The sequence below is a fragment of the Sus scrofa genome, chromosome 2 (genome assembly GCF_054392235.1).
Source record: "Sus scrofa isolate SSC_HxYL_T2T_F1_AM1 chromosome 2, Sscrofa_HxYL_maternal_Yorkshire_Landrace_v2.0, whole genome shotgun sequence".
Lineage (NCBI taxonomy): Eukaryota > Metazoa > Chordata > Mammalia > Artiodactyla > Suidae > Sus > Sus scrofa.
Genome location: NC_139384.1, coordinates 18,235,253 through 18,251,436, shown reverse-complemented (window position 1 = coordinate 18,251,436; position 16,184 = coordinate 18,235,253). Strand labels below are relative to the sequence as shown.

General features: G+C 40.8%; 1 protein-coding gene across 50 annotated transcripts in view; it reads right to left on the bottom strand.

Moving 5' to 3' along the window:
- Positions 1–16,184, bottom strand: part of CELF1 (CUGBP Elav-like family member 1) — an 87,878-nt gene that overhangs the window by 34,726 nt on the left and 36,968 nt on the right. For 34 of the 50 annotated variants that reach the window (XM_021083081.2, XM_021083088.2, XM_085011149.1 and 31 more), the window contains one exon: positions 2,916–2,955. The exons of the other annotated variants lie outside the window; for them this stretch is intronic. The gene's annotated coding sequence lies outside the window, so the exon portion shown is untranslated. The remainder of the gene's footprint in view (positions 1–2,915; positions 2,956–16,184) is intronic. 50 annotated transcript variants of the gene reach the window in all.

Below are 16,184 nucleotides of genomic sequence, written 5' to 3'. Positions count from 1 at the left end.
AGCTGGGACTGGTTGAGCTACTGATTAGGTTTGTCCTTGTTTCTAAGTCCACATACCTCTTCCTATAGAAAACTATCTAAACTAAGAAGTAACTCTGTGAGGTTAACAACCTCACTGCTAGCAACCAGATTAGATTTTTTAGTTCAAGGATTCCTTTAAAAAGGAATCAAGTCTTCAGGAAGCCTACTGGTTGTTATGCTTTTATTATTGACTACAAGTACATGACTTCTAATTACATCTCTATTTTAATCAGAATCACATCTATAACAAGGGAGTATTTAAATGTGGGAGACTTGACTGAATAGCCAGGCACTGCTCAGTGTATGAAAGGATGTGCACTCCTCACAATAATTTTCACAAAAGGCTGTACAGTAATGTTTTCAAATTCATTGTATGATTTATAAGGCTGCACAGTTTTAAAAACCTACAAGATGGAAATGTTATTAAATGAAGGAGGGTGCTTCTCTTTAGGCAGGTCACAAGAGTTATCTCAGTATAATTAAATTCAACATGCTTGTGGGAAAAAAAGAACAGAAATTAATCACAAGTCACTCAATTTTAGAAAAAGGTTACAAAGTTAAGTGATGATAAAAACAATTATGGGAATACAAAAATGCAGCTGTTAGGGAAAAATTAAAAAGTAGAATTAAAAAAAAGTTATTCACAGAAAATTGTCCATTAAGTAGTTGCTTTCTGTAAATTCTAAATCAGAAACACATTCCAGATTATAAACCAGGGTCCACTGAAAAAGGAGGCCTTAACTTCCCCTCAGTTCCCTCCCCACCTTTTTTTCTGGCCAGCCCTTGGCAATGAAAGTTCCCAGGCCAGGGATCAAACCCTGAAGGGACTTGAGCTGCTGCAGTGACAATGCTGGATCCTTAACCAGCTGTGCCACAAGGGAATTCCCCCCCCCACCCGCCCCAAGTCCCTCTTTACCCCTGTCCTCTCACTCTGAATTTACATTCATGGTTTCCTCTTCTTTCCCATTGGCTATCTGTCTGTTTCCTTTGCCCTGAGTATTCTCTACTTTTTTTCTAAGGGTAATAATTCAAAGCCTGATTACGTGAGGACAGGGGCAATCAGCCTGCTGTAATATTTAAGAACTCAAATCATTAAAATGAGCAGAGGATAAGGGAACCCTCAAAAGAATAGCATACTCTGCATTTAGAATATCAGAATGGAATAAACATAAAAACTGGACTGGAAGAGAGAAATGCTAGAAATCACAGCATTTGTCAAAAGAGTAAAAGAGCAAAGAAAAGCAAAGTTATGCAAAAAAGCCCAGGTGATATGTGCAAACATCGGGCTATCTATCTTGACTAATGTAACCAGGGAGTTCAATGACAACTGAAGAGATTTTACACTCCCAACTCAATAACCTAAATGTGTTTTAAAGGGCAAAAATGTGAAGTCTGGTTAAATGAGCACAGAGAAAATTAAAGGCTACTACTAAATTACAAAAGAGAGCCTATGCCCCATCTATTTAAGGAAAAGTGCAAAAATCTAGGGAAAAGCCATAACATACGATAATTAGTAAACTGGATTTTCCACCCCAGAGCTTCCAGCAGTTAGATGATATAAGGAATGTAGAAAAGAAGCAACAAATTGATACCATTTGAAAATAACAAAGCAAAATAACTTAAAAAATCTTTACGGACTTGAATTTCATTTCAAAAATTGAGTACTTCTAATATAATTAGCGGGTCTCCTAAAACTCCCAATTTAGTACCTTGCTTATGCAAAATATACTGACCTAAATTGCTAAATCTCTGTGATATCTCACTTTGTGGGAGCCTTTCAGCAAAAATGTGACAGTTAAGTATAATTTAAAACAAAACAAAAAAACCTTTGTTGAGTTTCCATGAGAGTCTAGACAATGAAAACAATTCCTGAACTTGGGGGAAGGGAGGTTTTAAAGCAAAGAAGGAAAAGAAATACTGCTTTTTTTAACAAAGTTCTATTCCAAATCTAAAAATCACAGTAAGACAAAAAGCACTAAGTTTAGTAATTGTTGTGCACAGGTTGGTTTGCTTGTAAAATTATCACATATGGTATACTGAGAGGGCAGGACAAGGTTGAAGGGAGAAAAACTTACCTTTTTTGAAATCTCAGTTTCCCATTTCTTCCCCCCTTCCTTAATCTCTACTATCTCCTCAGTGTCAAATCAAGTGTCCCTGCTTAGCACTCTCAGTGCCTCCCTTCGAGTTTCTGGGACTAGCCCTGACCTAATAAATTGTCCTGTCAAACTGTGGCCACCCTTCAAATCAGGTTATATTTTTAGGCTCCAAACTAGTTCTGGAACTTAAGTGTAATTCTTAGTTGATAACAATATAGTGTGAGTTTAAGCTTTATTTAGACTCCAGTGCTGATTTAAAACTCAGCACACTGAACAAATTCTAGTTCCAGGAAGGTAGTATTGTCTGTGTGAAATACACTAAGTTCTGTCCTAATCCTTGCTCTAGTTTATTGGGGGTCTTCCAACTATGAAATGGAAAAGGGAAAGAAAGCTAGCTGGGCAGCCGATGTCTACAGATGTGTACACACACACACACACACACACACACACGCACCCTCTTCACCACACAGCCGCTGTGTGCAGATGTGTATGCAAACACACACACTCTCCCTGCTTCACTTCCTTCTCCACCCCTTGCCCCAGTTGTTAGAACTAGGCAGTAGCTAGTTCAAATAGGAGGATAAGTCTGCCTTGGGAAATAGCTAAGGAGAAAGAGTTGGGAAAGAGGAACAAAAATTTTTCCCATTAACTTCCTAGGAACAGGAAATTAAATCTCATAGTGTAGGGGAAAAGCCATCACCTTTCTGAAAGCAATTTTTTCAAACCTGCACAACAGGCCTCATGCAAGAAGGTTAAAAAGATGTCCACAGAGCACACCCATCCAGCAGTTAGCCCATACCTGTAGCTTTCCACCTCCCTCTCTGGACTATGTCTTCACTCTAAAAAAATCAAGGAAAGAAAAATAAGTGGGCCATGCCTACACTTCTCATAATTCCAGATACATAGCTTCTTTCCAAAGAAAAAGATCCTTTGTCACCAAGACTGAAAATAAAAAACAAACTTTCCTTCTATTTTTAGAGTATAAAATACTTAGATACATTAAATTTAACATCTCAAAGTTTATTTTAAAATGCTTTAAAAATGGGGAACTGAAGTACTAAAAGGTTTAAAGAGAGGCTTGCCCCCAAATGTCACAACAAATAGCAAAACAACGACTAGGATTTATGAAGTAGAACTGCAGTAAATCTAGGTCACCAAAACAATCATTTTTAGCATATGCTTTTGAGCGGGAAACTACAATAAAGCTAAAGCTGTATAATTCTTTTAGCAATTAAAGGTCTTGTTATTAATGTGAAGAGTCCATACTATTTCCCCAAAGCAACCTTCTTGAATAGGCTGGTGCCAGGCATAAAACTCTTCAAAAGGGAACCAAGTTTCTGCCTATGTAAATGCATAATGGTAGCCCCAGGATGGCGGTGAACCACTGAAACCAAAAAAAAAAAAAAAAAAAAATCGGAAGATAGGGAAGTTAATTGAAAAGCAAACAGAGGAACCACAAAACCAATCTGTTTCATTTTTAAACATTATCAAACAATCTTGCAATCAACAACAATCTTGATTCTATAAAAATTGCCCAAGTTCCTACAAACTTCCACCTACAACTCCTGCCAGATGTACTTCTATCTGGTGTTGGCAATAGAGAGAGAACTGCTGAAAGTCACCAAGAACAATGTCTTCACTGCAAAGTGTAAATATTCTGAAAGACAAAGCCAGAATCAGAACTCACTCTGAGAAGTGCATTCCACCTAACCTCCCTGAACACAAAGACATTTCTTTCTCTTAGGGCATGCGGAAGTTCCCTGGCCAGGGACTGAACCCACACCACAGTTGTAACCAGAGCCACAGCAATGACAACCCGCTGAGCCACAAGGGAACTCCTCAAAGACATTTCTTGAATGGCATAAAACAGGTGCTTAAGTACTTAATTTGACTTTCCTTTTTAGGGCCACAGCTGATGCATATGGAGGTTCCCAGGCTAGGGGTCAAATCAGAACTGCGGCAAAACTGAAAACCAATTAGGTTCATATGAAAAGTTAAATTAGGGAGTTCCTATCATGGCTCAGTGGTAATGAACCCAACTAGTATCCAAGAGGACATGGGTTCAATCCCTGGCCATGCTCCGTGGGTTAATGATCCGGCATTGCTGTGATCTGTGGTGTAGGTCACAAACACAGCTCGGATCTCGCACTGCTGTGGCTGTGGTGTAGGGCAGAAGCTATCAGCTCTGATTCAACTCCCTAGCTTGGGAACTTCCATATGCTGCAGGTGCAGCCCTAAATAAAAAAATGAAAAGTTAAATTAGGGAGTTCCCGTCGTGGCGCAGTGGTTAACGAATCCGACCAGGAACCATGAGGTTGCGGGTTCGGTCCCTGCCCTTGCTCAGTGGGTTAACGATCCGGCGTTGCCGTGAGCTGTGGTGTAGGTCGCAGACGCGGCTCGGATCCCACGTTGCTGTGGCTCTGGCGTAGGCCGGTGGCTACAGCTCCGATTCAACCCCTAGCCTGGGAACCTCCATATGCCGCGGGAGCGGCCCAAGAAATAGCAACAACAACAACAACAACAAAAGACAAAAGAAAAAGTCAAAAAGACAAAAATAAAATTTAAAAAAAAATTAAAAAAAAAAAAAGTTAAATTAGGAGTTCCCATTGTGACTCAGTGGGTTAAGAATCTAATAGTATCCATGAGGGTGTGGGTTGGATCCCAAGTCTCACTCAGTGGGTTAAAGGATCTGGTGTTGGTCACAGATGCTCCTAGGATCTGGCATTGCTGTGGTTGTGGTGTAGGCCGGCGGCTGCAGCTGATTCAACCCCTAGCCCAGGAACTTCCATATGCTGCAGATGCGGACAGAAAAAGAAATAGGAAAAAAAAAATCTGACCATTTAGGCAGTACAAACTTTTTTTTTAAATAGCTGCACTAGCGGCATATGGAAGTTATTAGCCAGGAACTGAATATTAGCCACAGTTGCAACCTACACCACAGCTGCAGCAATGGCAGATCCTTTAACCCACTGCACTGGCCCCGGGGATCGAACTCATGCCTCTGAAGTGACCCAAGCTGCTGCAGACGGATTCTTAACCCAATGCACCACAGCAGGAACTTCGGCACTACACACTTTTATTGGGACACTGCATCTTGAGAGGGTTCTGGAGTAGCAGTCACCTTGGAGGGTAGAGAGCAAGTTAAATGTCTACTTGTTAGTTTTATTCTGAAAGATGTAAAGGGCAAATAAAAGACCAGGGAGTCATGTTTCCCAGTATGTTACATGGAACAGTTGAGAAACTCTGCTGTTGTGTGACCCTGTGAGACCAGACCCAGACTGCACACTAGCTGGGTAATCTCCAAGATATAAAGAGCAAAAGGGAGGTTTGGGGTCGTTAAGGCCATTATATTAGAATAGGAAGGACACACATCTAGGTCCCAGAAAACACGGCAGCTCTACAGGGGCTAAGGAACACCCCAGATGAAGAGCCAAGAGAAAAATGAACTCTCTTTTTAAAAAAACAAAACAGGAATTCCCATCATGGCTCAGCAGAAACCAATCTGACTGGTACCCATGAGGATGCAGATTCGATCCGTGGCCTCACTCAGTGTGTTAAGGATCTGGCATTGCTGTGAGCTGTGACAGAGGCCAGCAGCTGTAGCTCTGATGCAATCCCTAGCCTGGGAACCTCCATATGCCATGGGTGCAACCCTAAAAAGACCCTACATATACATAGAGAGAGAGTATTAATCATCCTAAGTGACCCAAAGACCTTTTAAAGGAAAACTTAAGCACACAGAAAATGGATCACACCATCTTCCTCCACACAGGCTCTAGTCACTTGAAGGACAGTGGGACGACTAACACACAAGAAGGTATCTTCTTTAAGAGCTTTGACATTCCAGTTTTACTTTATCTACAGTCTTTTGCCTTGTCTGTAAGAAAACGAACACTTTAGGGAGAGAAGAAAGCTGAATGGAAACTAAATGCTTAGGCTTGAGTTTTTCACGTCTTTCATTTCTGTGGGGAACCGAACAAAATGCATTACGATCTGTGAGGAAAAATGAACTATACTTTCTTAGAGCACGGCAGAGTCTGTTTTTATTAACATTATCTTCGTGTTCTTAATCACATGTAGAGAGGCAAAAGGTGGTTCCAAAGTGGGGTGAAAAGAGTTAAGGGGAAAGGAGTGCCAAAAAATGTAGGTGGGGTGGGAGGGCAAGGCAACAGAGAAGGATGGAGGGCAAGTTAGTGCTGAGGGAAACAAGCAGGACTATCTACATGTTTGTGTGTGTCTTTTTAGGGCTGCATCCTTGGCACATGGAGGTTTCCAGGGTAGAGGTCGAACTGAAGCTGCAGTCAATGGCCACAGCCACAGCAATGCTGGATCCAAGCCACGTCTGTGACCTACACCACAGCTCACAGCAACACCAGATCCTTAACCCACTGAGCGAGGCCAGGGATCAAACCCATGTTCTCATGGACTCTAGTCAGGTTCGTTACCACTGAGCCACAATTCGAACTCCAGGGCTGTTCATGACCTCCCATAAAGTATTAAAATTGTACTTGGCAAATCAAGGGTAACAGGGGACTCTGAAAGGTAAAGTACCTATCCCATAATTTCCTCAAGGAAAGATAAATAACCTGGAAGGAATTTATATTTGGTTTTGGAATATATCTTGGAACTTACATATAATCCTGATATGTTTCAAGGATTTAAAGGTGAATGAACAGTATCATCTCTTAGGACTGATAGGAAAGGCCTCAGGTCTCCTATATATCTTCCTTAACACAGGCAAGGTAATGAACCTTTTTTAGTTCTCAGTGTTTTCTACTGGCCTGTATGTTGAATAAATAACAAAACACTGTCTTTCACAGGAAGATGGTCACTGACTCAATCACCACCGACAGTTCTTACACAGTATGCACTGAATCAAACTCCAGATACAGGGGCTAGGAACAGGCACGGTAATGCTCAGTGACCTATATAAGGCCTGAACCCATGACCCCAGCCTCATAAGCATGGCTCACTAACTCACAATTGTTAGTAAGTGCTTTCAATAATACCTGCATATAAAGCAGGGAGCTAATGAAGAACTTGAACAATCTAGATGAGAGGTTTTTGAAATGTTATTTATTTATTTATTTATTTATTGTCTTTTTGCCATTTCTTGGGTCGCTCCCTCGGCATATGGGAGGTTCTCAGGCTAGGGGTCTAACCAGAGCTACAGCTGCTGGCCTACGCCACAGCCACAGCAACATCAGATCTGAGCTGCGCCTGCAACCTACACCACAGCTCACGGCAACCCTGGATCCTTAACCCACTGAGCGAGGACAGGGATAGAACCCACAGCCTCGTGGTTCCTAGTCAGATTTGTTTCCACTGTGCCACGACAGGAACTCCTATTTCTTTTTTTTTTTTTTTTTTTTTCCTCTTTGCCTTTTCTTGGGCCGCTCCCATGGCATATGGAGGTTCCCAGGCTAGGGGTCTAATCGGAGCTGTAGCTGCCAGCCTACACCAGAGCCACAGCAACACTGGATCCTTAACCCACTGAGCAAGGCCAGGGATGGAACCCGCAACCTCATGGTTCCTAGTCGGATTCGTTAACCACTGTGCCTGACTTGAAATGTTTTTAAATGCAGTGTTTTCCCTGTAAACATGAAGGTGAAGCTGTTCAGCTTGAACACAGAAGAGGGCAAGGCAAGCCCCACCCATCTGCCTCTCTCTGGCCCTCAGGGTAATCCCTAGGTCTCTTGAGAAACTGGAGAACAGGCCTGGATAATTCAAAATAATTTCATGCCACGTGGTATTTTCAGTCCTTTATATTCAATCCTCTACCTAGTCTATGTGTTTACAGACAAGACACAAAGAAAGAAAGAAATGAAGTAATTCTCAAGATCACAAGAATCCAGGCAAAGGGGGAATTGGATGGATTTATAAAGCCAGGAAGTTAGACTCTTGGGTGAAAGGCTAACAGATACACTAAAGCATATAGTAAATTCCCTTCTCTTAGTTCCATCATTCCCAGAGCATCGCTTTCCACTGTAATAAACTGCTCTGCTTTGTTTGAACAGTCTGGGTCCTGGAGAACAGGTTAAAAACCGTCTACAAGGAAGATCATGCACACAACCAAGAAGAGATTGTTCAAATGCTGAGGGCTATAAAGTTGAGTCTGATCATTTTTCCAAGGTAATCTTCTAAGTAAGTAAATGCTCAATGTCCTAAGAGAGTTAGGATTAAGGGTGGTGAAAACTTCCTGCCGTTACTCAGTAGATGTGGACTATGATCAAGTCAACTAACATTTCCTATGTGTCAACCTCCTCACCTGTAAGAGGACTCTATATACATATCAAAAGGAATTGAATGGATGCCTAGCATACAATCAGGTCACTATACAAATTTCTAAGTGGAAGAATAAATAAATCAAAGACAAATAAAGGAATTACTTGGGGAAATTATTTTTGGCCATACCTGTGACATGTGCAGGTCCCCAGGATAAGAATCGAACCCAAGCCATAGCAGTGACAACACCAGATTCTTAACCCTTGAGGCACCAGGGAAATCCAAGAAAATTATGCTTTTAAAAAATGTTACCTCTTAGACTATTTACAATGCCCTCAGTTCTTTCTTTTTTCTCCTATTATACGGCTGGCTCATTAAGAAGGCTGATCTTACTGCTTTGGAAAACTGCATGTCTTCCCACCCCCCATACCCTAGACAGCCAATAACCAGATAAAAGGATCAATTTTAGGAGTTCTCCTTGTGGCGCAGAGGAAATGAATCTGACTAGTAACCATGAGGTTGCAGGTTCGATCCCTGGCCTTGCTCAGTTTGGTTAAGGATCCAGTGTTGCCATGAGCTGCGGTATAGGTCGAAGACGTGGCTCCGATCTTGCATTGTTGTGTCTGTGGCATGGCAGCTGTAGCTCTGATTTGACCCCTAGCCTGGGAACATCCATATGCCATGGACAAGGCCCTAAAAAGTAAAAAAAAAAAAAAAAGATCAATTTTAGAAGCAATCCTGGTTAGCCAAGCTCATACTGATGCAAAACTCCACCAGGAATTAGTGCTAAATCCAGTTGAGTTTGCCTGGATTAGCCAATCTATTTTCCTTGGGAACCTATAGCCAAGGGAATGGTGGTTGCCATCATATTCTAATCCGGGATCCTGGGCACATATATCAAAACTAATAGTGGGTTAGAATCTACCTGAAAGGCTAGAGCATCAAATGAAATAAAATGTATAAAGTAATTAGCAACAAATAGGTGGACCCAAGAATGAGAAACTATTTAACCACTGTTTTGCTTATCTGTAAAAGTGGGGTGGTGGTGGGAATCAGGCAGATTAAACAGATACACTGAAACACTGTAAATTCCCTTCTAAATCCCATCTTTCCCAGAGCATCTCCTTCCACACTCCATGATGAACAGCCTGGGTCCTGTACAACGGGCTTAGTTCTGACTTGTCTTGGTCAGCAGCAATGAAATTTGACACTTTCTCAATGGGGTGTATAAAAACCGTTTTTCTCCCCCTTGTGACACTTGCTCTGTGGCTACCATTTCCATGATTCAGACTCAAGTCTGGGACCTCTGACTCTTTACTGAGTCATCCATGTGTGTTCTCTCCCTGACCCTAGTATAGAAGTTTATTAACAGATCTCAACCTCATTTCCTTTCCACTATGCTCATCCTTTCTTTAGAGGAAACAATTTTTCCCCAGCTTTAAACAAAAACTGTAGTTAACAAACACACAAAATTTACCATCTTAACCATTTTTAAGTGTACAATTCAGTAGAGTTAAAAGTGTTATGCAATATGGCATTAATTTTTAAAACTTTCCTTTTCAATCAGAATTCTTAATCTGGGACCCTCAGATCTCTTCAGAGTCCACAGATGGGCTTTGGGAAAAAGGAAACCCTAATAGTTTTTTTCCTTAAACTACGTGAAGATGGACTTGTGAGATTTCCTGAAAAGAAAATCCATAGATTCCACGAGATTCTCTAAGGTGTTCACGACCACTATCAGACTGGTCTTGACTCTCCTTGCTGCGAGGTAATGAAATGAACAGTATGTTAGACAAAGGCCAGATCTGATGGTAATTCGTGTGATCTGGAGTGAATCACTGTTTTCTGGGCCTCAGTTTTCTCATCTATAAAGCTAGGGCTTAGAACTAGATAAATCCAGGAGTTCCCACTAAGGTGCAGCAAGTTAAGGATCTGGTGTTGTCTCTGCAGTGGTGCAGGTTTGACCCCCAGCCCGACACATTGGGTAAGGACCCGGCATTGCCACAGCTGTGGCACAGGTCACAGCTGTAGCTTTGATTTGATGTCCAGCCAGGGAACTTTCATTTGCCACAGGTGCATTCCCCCCCCAACCAAAAAAAAAGAAAGAACTAGATAAATCCAGACCAAATCATCTAAAATCATAACTAAATTTCTCCAAACTGATTTTAAATAGTTATCCAAGGTCTAATTCAGTTCCTACCACATGAGATATATCTGAGAGAAACTACGTGTAAAACTTATTTGTAAATTTTTGTTAATGAAATATATTTCAAATGCTACCATTCTGAGAACAAGTAAGGAGCCCCTCCTTCTCTTTTCTATCTACCTCCAGGACAGCTAGAATAAAGATAACATGTATCAGATCTTGAACTACTGAAGTGAATTCCCTAGTTTACTCTAATTCATACATTTTCCATTAACATTTTATTAAACTGAGACATATATACATATATATTTGCACATTTTAGTAAAAAAAAAAGTTTTCACCTTTAAATTGTTGGTATTTAGGTAAAAGCAACATTGTGAGCCACCTCCCTCCCTTTTTTTTATAAAACTAATATTAAGTATTTACTCTCCTTTAATTTTTCTACCTCCTCAATTTAAAAACTGTTTCTATTTATTCATCTTTACATAAAACCACCTTTTGGTTTTATTTCCTACCAGGCTTTTATATATATATGTGTGTGTGTGTGTGTGTGTGTGTGTGTGTGTGTGTGTGTGTGTGTGTGTGTGTGTGTGTGTGTGTGTGTGTGTGTATATATATATGTATATACGTATATATATATAAAATACATACTCAAATACACACAAAAAAAAATTTTTTTAGGGCCATACCCGTGGCATATGGAAGTTCCAGGCTAGGGGTTGAACTGGAGCTGCAGCTGCCAGCCTACACCACAGACACACCATATCTGAGACACATCTGTGACCTACATTGCAGCTCACACCAACACCAGATCCTTAACCCACTGAGCAGGACCAGGGGTCAAATCCACATCTTCATGGATGCTGGCTGGGTTTGTTACTGAGCCACAAAGGGAACTCCTCAAATACATAAAATTATGATCAAACTAAATATTGTACTGTATCATATAACCTATGTTTTTCACATGATAATTATAAGTATTTTCTTGTAAGCAGCCCGTATTTAAGAATCAGTCAGAAATGGCCTAAAGCCTAACTTTGCCTTTATCTCTATGTCACAACCAAACAAATATAACATCGATGTGACAATATCAACATAATTATTAAACCCTCTGAAACTGCTACAAAAAGTGGTTCACAAAGTTGAACTGGTGGTGAGTGAGTTGGGCTTTGTTCCTCCTTTGCCTGTTCTGCCATCTCATCGCCTGTTCAGTTATGTGCCTTTCAACATGACTACAGACACACCTAAACAAAGAGTGCGTTCCACCTGAGAGGCATCCCATTTTGGAGGTGTTCAGGTGAAACAGATAGGGAATACAAAATACATTAAAAAAAAACAAACATCTTTTCTGGAGTTCCCGTAGTGGCTCAGCAGAAATGAATCTGACCATTATCCACGAGGACACAGGTTGGGTCCCTAGCCTCGCCCAGTGGGTTAAGGATCAGGTGCTGCTGTGAGCTGTAGTGTAGTGGCAGACGCAGCCCAGATCTGGCGTTGCTGTGTCTGTGGTATAGGCTGGCAGCTGTAGCTCCTATTCGACCCCTAGCCTGGGAACTTCCATATGCCACGAATGTGGCCCTAAAAGAAAAAAAAAAAAGTCTTATCTTTCTTCTTCCCCAAATGCCTATACTCTCAAAGTAATTCTCAAATCCCCATTAAGTAACTCCTCTCCCCTTCCCATACAGTTCTGTATTGGGGGGGCCGGGTGGGGGAAGAAAAGTGGGAATTTGTCTTTAGCTCCTCCTGTTTCCCTGGCACCACTGTCAGTAACGGGCAACAAAACTGCGGGACACAGCAGTAGCAATTTACATATGGTAGTTAAGCTAATGTGCAGCTTTCTCTGGGCAGAACAGTTAACTCCTCTAAGTATCTTTCTAGTATGAACCCAATATTCCAGTATCCTTAAATATTTACCTAGTGGCTTCTACCTTCAAAGACACAGCGAACGATGCACAGAAATCAGAGGCACCAAAGGTTCCCCACTGTAAGAAGTGGGGCTCCAAAGACAAAGAGGGTAGAGTTCCCCATTGTGGCTCAGCGGGAACAAATCTGACTAGTATCCATAAGGATGCAGGTTCGATCCCTGGCCTCACTCAGTGGGTTAAGGAGCCGGCAGTGCTATGAGCTGTGGTGTAGCTCGAATCTGGCGTTGCTATGGCTGTGGTGTAGGGCGCCGGCTACAGCTCCAATTCGACCCCTAGCCTGGGAACCTCCATGTGGCAAGGGTTCAGCCCTAAAAAAAAATAATAATAAAGACAAAGAGAGCTACAGGGATTGAGACACGAAGCACCTGAGACCTCAGTCATTCTACTTTTCCATGATATTCATGTATCATTCGCTGAAATTTGGCATTTTCTAAGACCACCAGTTCCGCCTTAGTTTCACTGCCCTGCCATAAGGCCAAATCTGTCTCATCTAGTGAGTCACTACTGCTCCTCTCTCCAAACACATTTTGATTTCAGCCCACATGAGCAGCTCATCAGGGCTGCACCATATGTTAGTACCATGTAGGCAGAATGTGACTAATTTTTTTTTTTCTAAAACACTGTCAGAGTTACTTTTTAAATTACCTTATAATCTTGCTGTCTCTGGAGTCATTTCTGTAATACATAACCTTCTGAAATGACTTCATAATTATCCTTCTGAGTGCTCAAAGAAGATTTTTTAGCATTTTCATTCCCATTTTTCAGATAACATAACTAAAGTTAAGATACCAGATTGAGTGACCCAGATTCCACAACGAGCCAATAAGACTTTTACCTTCTGGAGTCATAGCATTCTACTTGGTAAAACAGGCCAGTCTGTATGTAAAGTGCTTTTTTTGGGGGGGGGGGGTGCTAAGGGGAGCTCAAAATATTACTCTGCCTTTTATTTTTTGACGTGATTAAACTTAAACAACTACTTGGAATTATATACTGATTCTGACGACTAAGTGGTCTCATGATATCCATCTGAATAAGTTTTAAGAGAAAAGGATTGGGAGTTCCCATTGTGGTGCAGCAGAAATGAATCCGACTAGTATCCATGAGGACTCAGGTTTGATCCCAAGCCTCGCTCAGTTTAAGGATCTGTAGTTGACTGAGCTGTGGTATAGGTCAAAGACGTGGCTCGGATCTGGCCTTCCTGTGGCTGTAGGGTGGCAGCTGCAGCTCTGATTCAGCCCCTAGCCTGGGAACTTCCATATGTCAATAGATGCAGCCCTAAAAACCAAAAAATAATAATTAAAAAAAAATTTTTTTTAAAGGAGAAAGAAAGAGAGAAAAAGAATAAACCATGGACCACAAATGTTTTTCTAAGGCAGAGATCATCAATGGGTGAAACTAACATTTTGAGAGTAAAAGAAATACATCTGGCTTATAGATACAGCTACCATCACCATGTTGCCTAAAAATAAAAAAATTTTTAAAGGAGGGGCTATCCCTTGCCTACTCTAGGCAACATGCTTTTTCTTCAGCAATAATGGTTGCTGGGTTTGATAATTAAGTTTATTTGAGGATGTTCTCTTTAATTTTTCCCTTTCAGGTCATATATTCACTCTAGTAACTGTTTATAGAGTAGTAGTAGGACTGCCATTGCATTAAGATCTTTCTGTCCCCTAATAATAATCTTCAATAGATAATATCACTTGCAAAATACAAAAAAATGATCTTAAGTATCTTATCAATATTGAAAACTGCACATGCCTTCTGAATCCAGCAACTCAGAAATGACAATTCTAGAAATATAGCCTTCAAATAAACTTGTACCTGATGTACACAAAGGGGTATATATAAGAACATGTCTATAATAGCAAAAACTAGAAACATAAGCCCTTTGGTTGGGTGCTAGTTAGATAAACTATAGTTTAGAGACACAAAAGAAAACTCTACAGCAATTAAAGTTCCAATGTACCACATCAGGAGGATATATTTATATAAGAAAGAATTTATACACAGCTTGTTCATAAACAGAGTATCTCTGGAAGGATAAAGAAAAAAATTGCTAACAAGGTTGCAGAAGTGGAATACTGACTGAATTGTTTACATTTGGATATATTATCTATTCTACATAATTTTTAAAAAAGAAAACTCTTGAAACTATGAGAGCCAAAGTAAAGAAAAATCCCAACTCATGCTCTGTTACAAAAAAGCATGTTTTGTATCCTCACCCCCATCCCACCAGAAACTTGTGTATGGCAAAAGCAAATGTCCAGGTGAACCAGCAGTATATCTACCACATGTGCGCCGAATAATACCATTTGAAATTACCCCAGCAACTCAACTGATGTTCACACAGCTTAGACTACAAACCTTATGGCTGGCCTATTTGCAAAGTCTGGAGCTATTTTCAATCCCTCGGCTGTGTATCTATCTATGTGTATATTTTTCAATCAACCTTTCCTGCCAGGCAGAGTGCAACATTAGCTGGATTCCAGTAAGGAAGGCAAGGGACAGGGTGAGATAATATGTCAAAACAAGTTCTATAAATACAGCTTTTGGCCTAGTATCTCAAAAAGGAATCAAAACAGCTCAAGCTTAAGTAGAAAAATCCTACAGTCCTGCAATATCTTACTTGAAGGCTCTAAAGAACAGAAGAGGCCAGGGATCTTGAATCTTGTTTCTCACACCATATCTTGTCTCCTTCCTAATCTGAGGGAGATTAAGATCAAATTGTAGGTATATTTCCAAGTCAGCATCTCCCTGCCTCTTCCCTTATCCTACCCTATCCCACATGCTACCAAGTCCATCAACAGCCTCTCACTGAGCTTACTCCAATTCTTAGGCCAACAAGCCCAACACACATAACCTACAACAGCTCTTCCACGGTACTTAGCATCTAACTTCTATCATCTCCAAAATCCTTGACCAAGCAGCCAGGAACCCTGCCTGTACCATCTGCCCCAACCTCAACCCAAATACATGGGCACTCAAGCAGGATGTTTCCATATGGTCTTGTTTCAGAAGGTCTGTCCTGTTCTACTGAAAAGCAGGAAACTTTATTCAATTTCTCTCCATTCTTAACATCATAATCCTACAAAACCAGAAATCACTTATTTCTGTGGAGATGCTTCCTAAGATAGTTAGGTTTTATGCCAGAAAGTACAAAAATTACACCTTTGCTTCAGCCAATCAGGGTGTGTGTTCAGGGTGGCTTGATTCATCCAACGGATACACAGCACTAGGGCAAATTCTAAATTATCTCCTTAATACTGTCACATTTTTAAAAAGTGACTTCAATTAGCATGCTTTCATCACTCTCAAATTGTGCTCCTAAAAGTGTTTCTCACATTTAAATATCCATTTATATGATCTCTGTCACCCCCTTCAAATTACTCCTAAAAAAAAAAAAATCCCACTGTTCCACAAAATTAAACCTGTCAGTGCTTTGACTTCATTTTTATAAAAACAAGCTCTTTATAATATGGAACATCTATCCATCAAAAACACACACAGAGAACATCCACTCTATACCTAAGACTAGAGAGGACACAAAAAAGGCCCAATCCCTGTCCTTGTTCTAAAGACTTGACTTAAGAAACTAAAAACAAGAGGTTCCCAGGTGGCATGGCAGGTTAAGGATGCAGGATTGCCACAGCTGTGGTGTAGGCTACAACTGTGGCATGGGTTCAATCCCTGGCCGGGAACTTCCAGATGTCGTAGGTGCAAACAAAAACAAAAATAAAACACAGGACAGCATATATACGAGGGAAAGTCTATA